This window comes from Rhipicephalus microplus, chromosome 7, assembly GCF_043290135.1.
Source record: "Rhipicephalus microplus isolate Deutch F79 chromosome 7, USDA_Rmic, whole genome shotgun sequence".
In the NCBI taxonomy this organism is placed as follows: domain Eukaryota; kingdom Metazoa; phylum Arthropoda; class Arachnida; order Ixodida; family Ixodidae; genus Rhipicephalus; species Rhipicephalus microplus.
The window spans coordinates 19,201,268-19,210,716 of record NC_134706.1 but is presented as its reverse complement, the minus strand read 5'-3'; positions in this window follow the sequence as shown (position 1 = coordinate 19,210,716).

The following is a 9,449-nucleotide window of genomic DNA, read 5'->3' as shown; positions in this document are numbered from 1 at the left end:
TACATACATACATACATACATACATACATACATACATACATACATACATACATACATACATACATAAATACATACATACATACATACATACATACATGCGTACATACATGCGTACATACATTCATACATACATACATACATACATACATACATACATACATACACACATACATACATACATACATACATACATACATACATACATACATACATACAGAGAGACAAACAGAAAAACAGACAGACAGACAGATCAATATTTTTGCGTCAAAAGTCCCCAAGAAAGACTATCGTCTTTAAAAAGGTCATAAACAACAAATAGAGGGTCCTAGTTTGACGCCAACGTTGGTCCTAAAGCAGTCCGACCTGGCTTTAACACAATGGCTGCAATGGCGTCAAGTAAGATTTATTGATGCCACTAAGCCGTAGTCGCGGCCTACAGATATTGATAATAAAACAATTATCAAAGCTCTTACGCACTGTCCATGTTAGCTGTACCAAAAGAAAAAATCACAGCAAGGCAACGCACACTGGCGGCGTCATTTGTCCTCAATTTCCTCCGCTAAATTGAATTGGTTCACTGAGAGGCAACATTACGGTATATTAGTCATGGTACTTGTTCATTGCATGTACACGTAAAGTACTAAGACGATTTGAACTTACGTTAAGAGCAAAAAAAAAGGATAAGAAAAAATTTGCTACGCCACTTGTCCTTGAAATCTGAGCAATATTTTATTTTAAAGTAAAGGAAGAATGGAGGCACAGCATGTGAGTTGACTCACGGGCAAACACAATTCACAGGAAACCTTCATAGGTTGGAAGAATGGCTGGCGAAAAATTGCCTAATGCCTAAAAGAAGATTTATGCGCCTCCATGACGACATTGTTGCTGCATGCGAATGGCACAACACTTGTTACTCACCCAGGAAGACCCTCGTTTACCACAACAACCGCTTTTTTCTAGGAAGCTTTCATTACACATAGCGCAACATGACATGCAATTTATTATGCGAGACCGGTCTCAAGCGTCATTCTCTTAACTCGTAATGCGCTGCTATTTATTATAGCGCAATCTTGCCACCTGGTGTGATGACACTAGAGTTTTCGCGGAAGCGCGTGAGCTTGAAAGTATGACGCGTCGCCAACTTCCCTGCTGTTAGTGGCAGAACATTAATCTTCGTGCATGCCATGTCCCGCAGCTGCGAACGAAATAAGGAACCGGAAAAATACTGCTACATTTTCCTGTAGTAAAACGCTGGTTCATAAGTCACTTTTGTCATCCATTCATGTAGGGTATCCTGCGTGTGGTTTGCCGTGCGATCACTGATGACTGATTGATTGATTGCTATGTGAGGCTTAACGTCCCAAAACTACCATGTGATTATGAGAGACGCCTGGAATGGAGGGCTCCGGAAATTTCAACCGCCTGGGGTTCTTTAACGTGCACTCAACCACTGATGTCTACGAAGCGTTAATAACGTAAAGAACCAGAAAGGCCAACACTAGCTGTCACCTATAAGCAAAAGTTGCGGTAGTACACCAACGACAAATGGTTCGTCAAGGTGTCCTATTTATTCCTAATAGTACACTGAGCCAGCCTACTTAAACATTATTCAGGTCATTGCAATAGTATACATAATAATTTCCAATAATCTCCGTGAGATTCCACCATAAATATGACATATATATGTAAAATTTTTGGAAAATATATAAACCCTGTTCGGAAACATTTATTGCCACAAACGTCAATAACATTCAACAGATTTTAGACATACAATAACTATGATGACAAATCAGACGTCATTAACATGACTGTGTGTTTAGAAAAAGTGGGTAACGGTTTAGAGTACTAGGTACTCTACTATGGGAGGGTTTGAAGCCCTCCCGTGGGCCTCACATTTGATGAGGCCCGGTTGGCACAAATTTGCCCTTCTTGGACATTGTTCGTAAGCTTTTTGTTTGGAAAAATTGGTTAACGGTTTAGAGCACTTGGTTCTCTACTACGGGAGAGCTTAAAGCCATCCCGTCAGCACACAAAGTCAAAATTATTAAAACGGCCTACGCACAGTACGAGTAGGTAACTTTGGGATTATAGCCATCGGCCATACCACGCTGATTGCACTGGTTCTGTTCCGAATTCTGGGATTACATAAGCCACGGCGTAAACATATTTTTATTGGTTTCCTGCGACACGTTCATCGTGCATATCGGGAAACAAAAGCTTTAATACTACGCTGAGTCAAGGTTGCTCAGCGGCTACGCGTCGTTCAGCTAAGCTGAATAAATCGGCTGGGATTTCCACGTTTGGCAGTAGGAGTTGAATGAAACTGGATGTCATAAATGCTCCAGTACTTAGATTTATGTTTATGAGAAAGAACAAAGTGAATAAAAATCAATTCGAAATTTATATTCATATAGTTCTATAATTATGTCGAGGCAGGGGCTCGTCAATATTGATATCTTGTTGCATATTTTTAAAGGGTCTAGTATTTGGCTGATTCCCAACACTCCGGCAAGCTCACGACTTGGTCTGGCAACGTAAGGGCCGGAGGAAGAGCAACAATAATAAAGATTTACGTGGCCGAATAATTTATGGTGATCAGAGTATTCACATTGTTATATCAATATCACAGAGAAATCGTAGTGCAAAGCTCGGAAAGGTTCTCTCATCTGTGTTTTGTTAATGTGCACCTAAATCTATGTGCATGAGTCGCGAGTATTTTCGCCTCCACCGGAAACCGTCACAGCTGAGATTCGATCCCGCGACCTTCAGGTCTGCGGTCGAGCAACATAGCCACTATACCACTATGGTGGGTACGGAGGTGATGGAGAAGACTCAATTTGCGAACATTGCTAGAGATAGCTGCACTCATTATCCCAAGTAGAACAAAGCATGTCTGCGCGAGGCCATGAAATCAGTAGCTTTAGGTTACGCAAACACCGAGGGTAAATAACTTGCAATAGTTGGAGGAATTGTTGTGGCTTTCACTGGTAACAGTACCTGGGTGAATTGTGTTTAGAAATAGTGGGTAACGATTTACAATACCTGGTAGTCTACTATGGGAGAGCCGAAAGCCGTCCCGTGGGCTTCACACTACATTAAAGACCTAGAACTTCACAGAGGCACGACTATCACACGTTGAAGACGACTTCTATGTTTTATATTGCTACGGGGGGGGGGAGAGAATGAATGAAACAAATATATTTACAAAATATACAGGGAGAGTCAGAGGCAGCTGCAGCCAAGATGGAAGAACAGCAGCAACAACAACACGAGCCCGGTCGCTTTCATCGTCTTCGTGGTCTATGATTCTCTTTCGTCGCCGTTGTCGTGTAACATATAACCCCCCGCAGCTGGCAGCGACGTTTCGGTGCCTAAAGGAGAGTAGGGTCATATGCGGATATGTACGGTTTGAGGCGGGTCACGTGGACGACGTCAGTAGCAAGTGCGGAAGACGATGACTGACTGTCCAACGGAACAGTCTCGTATGTGACATCGGTAAGCCGGCGTAAAACTTTGTAAGGCCCCGAGTAGCGAGACAGGAGCTTCGAAGAGAGGCCAACGTGGCGGCATGGTGTCCAGAGGAGGACCAATTAACCTGGAGTGTAGGAAACTACTCTGTGATGGCTATCGTAGCGGGCCTTCTGAGAGAGCTGCAAGCCAAGAAGACGTTCCCGTGCGATTTGGTGGGCCACTTGAGCCAGAGCAGTGGCATCCCGGGCGTACTCTGCAACCGTTTGCGTAGTTGATGGGAGAAGAGTCTCGAAGGGTAACGCTGGATGGCGGCCGAACAATAAATAGAAGGGGGAGAAGCCAGCGGTGTCGTGGCGTGACGAATTGTACGCGAATGTCACAAAAGGCAAAGTACTATCCCAATCAAGGTGATCTTTGGAAACGTACATGGAGAGCATTGTTGTCAATGTTCGATTTAGGCGCTCGGTAAGACCATTTGTTTGTGGGTGATAGGCCGTAGTGAGCTTGTGACGCGTCGAACACGAGCAAAGGATGTCACTTACTACTTTTAAAAGAAATGAGCGACCACGATCAGTCAGAAGCTGTCGAGGAGCACCATGGTGAAGAATTACGTCATGAAGCAAGAAGTCCGCGACGTCAGTGGCACAGCTTGTTGGTAGAGCTCGTGTGATAGCGTATCTTGTGGCGTAATCAGTGGCTACGGCGAACCACTTGTTTCCAGTAAGAGAAGTAGGAAATGGTCCAACGAGATCAAGACCGACGTGGTAGAAGGGAACGGTGGGTATGTATATTGGTTGAAGCGGACCAGCTGGTGGCAAGGTGGAATGTTTGGAGTGCTGGCAGGACTCGCATGCAGCAACGTATTGGCGCACAGAACGGTAAAGGCCTGGCCAGAAGAATCTACGCCGCACGCGATCGTACGTGCGCGTGACCCCGAGATGTCCCGCGGTTGGGGTGTCGTGAAGCTGTTCCAAAACAGCGGAACGGAGTGTCGCAGGAACTACGAAAGTAGCTCTGGTGCTTCGGCGCTGGTGTTGTGTCGGTAAAGAATGCCATCGCGTAGAACGAACAAGTGTAGTGACGGGTCTACGTGGGGCAAGCGTAGACTCTGCATGATAGACCGCTAGTGGATATCGCTGAGCTGTTCCTTGCGCATGTCGGTGAAAGCCGACATGGCGAAGACACAAGGGTCAGAATCATATGCTGAAAGGTCAGGTGGGTCCACGGGGTGACGGGTTAGACAGTCAGCATCCTGGTGCATTAGGCCAGATTTGTATGCCACGTCGAAGCTGTATTCTTGTAGTTTCAAAGCCCAACGGCCAAGTCGTCCTGTTGGATCTTTAAGGAACGACAGCCAGCACAAGGCATGGTGATCTGTAATTACCGAAAAGGTGCGGCCAAACAAGTATGGTCGAAATTTTCCTACTGCCCAGACAAGTGCGAGGCACTCACGCTCTGTAATGGAAAACTTGCTCTCCGAAGGAGAAAGAAGGTGACTGGCATAAGCAATGACGCGATCTTGTCCTCGTTGCCGCTGGGTGAGAAAAGCACCAATTCCATGTCCACTGGCATCGGTACGAACTTCAGTATGGGCTGACGGGTCGAAATGGGCCAAGATGGGTGGGGAAGTAAATAATGTTGTAAGGGTGCTGAAGGCAGTTGCTTGGTCAGTACCCCAATAAAAAGGCATGTCCTTCTTCAGTAGCTCCGTAAGTGGTCGGGCAATGTCAGCGAAATTCTTCATGAAACGTCGAAAGTAAGAACAAAGGCCGATAAAACTCCGTACATCTTTTGCGGAACGTGGTATGGGAAAATCTTTGACAACTCGAATTTTGTCAGGATCAGGTTGCACGCCTCGAGCACTGACAAGGTGGCCGAACACAGTGATTTCCCGACGGCCAAAGCGACATTTGGAAGAGTTGAGCTGAAGTCCTGCTTTCCAGAAAACCTCAAGAACAGCCGTTAGGTGGCTAAGGTGGCTTTCGAATGTAGGTGAAAATACGATGACGTCATCGAGATAGCACAGGCACGTGGTCCATTTGTATCCACACAGGAGAGAGTCCATCATTCTTTCAAATGTAGCTGGCGCATTACACAACCCGGATGGCATAACCTTGAACTGGAAAAGTCCACCCGGTGTGATGAATGCGGTTTTCTCACGGTCTCGATGATCGACAGAAATCTGCCAGTATCCTGATCGCAAGTCAATAGATGAAAAGTAGGCAGGCCCAAGTAAGCAGTCAATAGCATCGTCAATCCGCGGCAGTGGATACACGTCCTTACGTGTTACTTTGTTTAAGTGACGGTAATCTACGCAGAAGCGCCAGCTGCCATCCTTCTTCTTGACTAGCATGACCGGCGATGCCCATGGATTGCAGGAAGGTTCGATGACGTTTTTTGGGAGCAGTTCTTCAACTTCGTGCTGGATAACTTGTCGCTCAGAATTAGACACGCGATAAGGACGTCGTCGGATGGTGCTGGCGTCTCCAGTATTAATCCTATGAGTTACAAAGGATGTCTGACGCAAAGGGCGATCATTAAAATCAAAGATGTCACGGCAGGGTTTCAGCAGGTGCCGGGTGTCAGCTGTCTGTGCTGGAAGAAGGTCCGGAGCGATCATCTTGTCAATGGTGGCATCCGCTGCGCTCTTCGAGGATGAAAACGGAGCAGAGGACGAAGAAGATTCGGCAACGAACGCCGAAATGGCAGCATCTATAGAAAACATTTTTGCCAAAGTCATACCATCTGGGATAACTTGAGCGCACCAGCTGAAGTTTAGGACCGGAAGAGATTATGTATTTCCCGTGACTGTCAAAAGTGTGTGAGGCACGGCAAGATTTTTGGCCAGCAGCACGTCAGCAATAGGTGTCAACATGTAGTCACCATCGGGAACAGGAGGGACAGATCTCAGGTTCACGTAAGTAACGGCTTGAGGTGCTAGGTGAACGTGATCTGCAGAACACAGACGGGGTTGAGCTGGTGTTGGGTCATCATGGTAACACGGTAAATCAAGTTGAAGCATGCCGGTTCCACAATCAATAAGAGCAGAGTGGGTGGATGAAAGTCCATGCCAAGGATAAATTCCTGGGAACATTTCTCGAACACAGCAAATAGCACTGTCGTGGAGCGATCAGCCACACTTATACGCGCGGAGCACATTCCAAGCACGGGAAACGTGCCGCCGTCGGCGACCTGAATGAGTGGCACTGTGGGTGGCGTTAAAACTTTCCTAAGGTGGCAACGAAGTTCTGAATTCATCATTGATATGTGAGCCCCTGTGTCCACCAGTGCAACAACGGGTGTGTCATCTACTTCAACGTCAATAAGGTTGCGTCGAGTCGGCAGCATGGTCAGAGGATTTGGCGGGCAAGTGGTCTATGCAGCATCACCTCCGGGAGCTGCATCATCTAGTTTTCCTGCGGCAGGTGGTCAGTCGGCGACGTTGGTCGGCGAAATTGGGGCGATCGAGACAATGGGCGACGAGAGAGCGGTGAACGGGAATGGTGAGCATGCGGAGATGGAGAGCGACGACGATATGGCGGCATAGAAGGAACGTCTTCATTGGTGGCCTGAGGTGACTTCGGTAAGTTTGAAAGCGTTCATGATCCCTCTCTGGCTGATGGGGGTACCCATAGGAAGCCTGATGCCAATACCACCAAGTGTTACAATGGCGGGCCATGTGTCTGATACGGTGGCAGTTGAAACAAATCGGGCGATCGTCAGCAGTCCTCCACTCGGCTGAATTGCGAGAGCGCGCCGGAAGGTTTAGGCTTTGGGCATACGAAACATGAGGTCGACGACGGTTGATCGGCTGAGAGGGAGCTGTAGTGCACTCGGAGGCCAGTCCAGCATTGTAAAGCTCTTGTCGCACATAGGCATGTACCAGTGGCACCATTTGAGGGCTAGTCACAGGCATGGGAGCACGTGGACGCAGGAGACAGAGCTTCAAGTTCACGTCTGATGATCTTGGTCACGTGCTCTGCAGTTAACGGCGTCTGTAGCGCAGGCCTGTCTTCGCACGACCAGGTTGCTGCTGTGTTTGGTAGTGTAGTGAAATTATGGGTGATACGTCGACTTTTAGCGGCCTCAAAACGCTGGCACTGCTTGATGATGGCATCGACCGTGTTGCAGTCCTTGCATATGAGAAGGTTGAATGCATCATCTGCAATGCCTTTCAATATGTGAGCAACTTTTTAGGTTTCTTCCATACCGTTGTCCGCTTTTCGGCAAAGGGCAAGCACGTCCTGTATGTAAGTCACGTAGGACTCTGATGACGTTTGCGCACGAGATGCCAACTCCTTCTTGGCCGCTGCCTTTCTACCCACAGACTTGCCGAAAAGGGCACACATCTTTTCTTTGCACGCATCCCATCTTCCAATTTCATCTTCGTGGTTCTCGAACCACACTTTTGCTGTTCCTTTCAAGTAGAACAGGATATTGGCTAACATAAGAGTTGCATCCCAGCGGTAATTCTTACTTGTACTTTCGTTCAACGGCAGCCATTCTTCGATGTCGACATCATCCGTGCCACAGAACGTGCCAGGATCTTTTAGCTGCGGAAGAACAACAGTTCTTGTTGTAGTCGCCTCGGCGGGAGCCGGTCCCTGGTTTGCCATGGTGGAAAAATTTAAGCGTCGGCCACTGCGGAGCTCCGTTATATCGTGTTGTACCCCGCACCACCACTAAATGCTACGGGGGTGAGAGAATGAATGAAACAAATATATTTACAAAATATACAGGGAGAGTCAGAGGCAGCTGCCGCCAAGATGGAAGATGATGATGATGATGATGATGATCCTTGACACACTTGACACACTGATGGAAGAACAGCAGCAACAACAACACGAGCCCGGTCGCTTTCATCGTCTTCGTGGTCTATGATGCTCTTTCGTTGCCGATGTCGTGTAACAATATTATACATGTATTGAATTTTACCAGACAGACATGCAGTTCAAATCCGGATTGCCGGATCACACCTGCTTCTTTGTTTGAAAGTTCTTGATCACCCATTGCTCACGGCTTAAAAAAAGCAATAAAATCATTTTCTTTCTTTTTCTGTCTGAGTGCCTTCTTTATTATTGTGCTCGAAAAAAAAAGCTGTAAGGGAAAGCCGATTGGGCGTAACACGACGATGCGTAAAGAAAATAGAATGAATACTACGCAAGCAGTACGTCAGCTTGTGGTTGATTTTGATTTTGCTCGCTCGCATCGTTGAAGTGCTTAGAAAATTAAATTAACGAAAATTTAACGGTAGAAACATTCCGAAGGTTCACTGTACATATTAGTGTCATATTATGGGTATATTTTTCTCGGAAAACTAACAACGAGTTTTCGGCCACGCGCAGACTCAGTATACCTCATAGACGCCATGTTTATCTTGGAAAGTGGGTTTGCTGAAAAGGTGGTGCTGCCTAAGAAATGAAAATAAGAGGAAGACACTTTTGAAAAGAAAACAATAACTACATTTTACTTGGGACTTCTCGCAATTGTGTGAGTGCCATAGTAAATAAATCAGCATTAATTGTAGCAAGAGAAATGAGAAAATTATAAGTAAGCATCGAACTATTTTTTGGCATAGTAGCATGCTAGTACTTTAGTTCTGTAGCTTTCACAGCGCTGCCAGGAAAAGTTGTCGCCTAGCATGACGTCGTGCGTCAGTTATTATCCAAATGACCCGAAGCGGTGTTCAAGTTTCCAGAACACTGCCGCATGGCAGTGTTCTGGAAAGCTGCTTGTCGTTAAAAACCACTCGTATGATGACAATGTAGATGCCTATGCAAGTATAATGCCTTAATATTGATTCGAACAGAAACAAACACGTCAAAAGTCCAAAAGGTGAATAATTTATTCAAGTCGAGTGATGGGGCCTATAGGATTCCTTAGAGTAAAAAAAAAAATGTGCTGGTTTACAGGGATGTACCTGTAATGACGATAAAACATGGAGATATTTTTATATTCCACAACCGTACGGCATGGAG